Source organism: Rhinoraja longicauda, unplaced genomic scaffold (genome assembly GCF_053455715.1).
Source record: "Rhinoraja longicauda isolate Sanriku21f unplaced genomic scaffold, sRhiLon1.1 Scf000338, whole genome shotgun sequence".
NCBI lineage: Eukaryota > Metazoa > Chordata > Chondrichthyes > Rajiformes > Arhynchobatidae > Rhinoraja > Rhinoraja longicauda.
Window position 1 is genome coordinate 115,341 of NW_027601556.1, and position 1,381 is coordinate 116,721.

The 1,381-nt window shown below is 68.0% G+C and overlaps 1 non-coding gene across 1 annotated transcript; it reads right to left on the reverse strand.

Annotated features, from left to right (window-relative positions):
• Nucleotides 1-603: 603 nt before the first annotated feature.
• On the reverse strand, nt 604-757 carry LOC144590818 (5.8S ribosomal RNA). Its single transcript, XR_013546575.1, has one exon. It is a non-coding gene; the product is annotated as a 5.8S ribosomal RNA (ribosomal RNA).
• Nucleotides 758-1,381: the final 624 nt, after the last annotated feature.

Genomic DNA, 1,381 nt, shown 5'->3' on the forward strand with positions numbered 1-1,381 from the left:
GGCCGTCGCGTCCCCCGTCCGAGCGACCGACCGACCGCTCGCCCGCCCGCCGCGTGCAAGGATGAACACCAGGCACGCGAGGGTCGGGTCGGACGGACGGACGGACGGACGGACGGACGGACGGGGCCCTTCCCAAGAGACGTCTCTGCTTTTTTTTCCCAGCCCGCCATTCGCACGCCTGCGGCCGTCCCACGGGGGCAGGGAGTCAACGCTGGCGCAACCGTAGGGCAGTGCCCAAACGGCGAGGAGAGCATCAGTCCCACAAAGCAGAGCGGCAGTCAGAAGCGACGACACACACGTAGGTGTGGCTCTCCCGCAGTGACGGCCGTGCCAGAGGAAAGGCTCGCCCCTCCGCGTCCGCGTGCGGACAAGGGCAATGCCCGGGAGGGCACGGGTCAAAGGTCTCCCCGGTCGCCGTGCGACCAGCCGCCGCCGACACCGCCGCCGAAGCGGCGGGCGGGCGGGCGGGCTGGAGCGCACGGGCACGGAGGGCTCCAGTGTCTGCACTTAGGGGGACGAAGAGGAGGGCCTTGCCCCTCTGCGACACCCCAGCCGCGCGCTCCCGCACCCCGGAGGGCAAAGGAGCACGATTGATTGTACAAGCGACCCTCAGACAGGCGTAGCCCCGGGAGGAACCCGGGGCCGCAAAGTGCGTTCAAAGTGTCGATGATCAATGTGTCCTGCAATTCACATTAATTCTCGCAGCTAGCTGCGTTCTTCATCGACGCACGAGCCGAGTGATCCACCGCTAAGAGTTGTCCGAGAGATTTCTTAAAAGACCACCCGACGCTCCTCGTCCACCGCCGCGGGGAAAGGAGCCCCATCCTGGGGTGGCCCTTGGCGCTTTCGCGCGTACGTCGCATTGATGCACACAGAGTGGGGGCAAAAAAAACATCAGGGCGTTCGCGACCCGCCCGCCTCCGGGTCATTGGCCTGCACCCGGGGCCGCAACGGACGTGCGGAGGCAGGTTTCCCCGCCGTCGTCTTCCCACGCATCACAGTGCCGAGCCGCGCCGCACGGCCGCCCCCCCCCCCCCCCCCCCGTGGAGGGACAGCGACGTTTTGAAAGGCACTTGCGGACCAGGCCTCTCTCGGAAGGGAGGCTCAGAAACCGCTAGCTCGACACAGGCGGAGCGGAGGGGGAGACGATCGCGACTCTTTAACACCGCCGCCGTGCCCGACGGCTCGCGGGAGCCGAAGGGGAGACGTGTAGGTGACCCTGTTCGAGGGCGAAGGGAGTTTAGCGAGCACGACCAGACGTGTCCCGGGGCTCAGGGTGAAGCGACCGGCCCTGCAACACCGGCGCGACTCCCAGCTAGAGACACGGTGGCCGTCGACCCGCGCACAGAGCGACGAGCCGCCAAGGCGGCGCCCGAAGCCG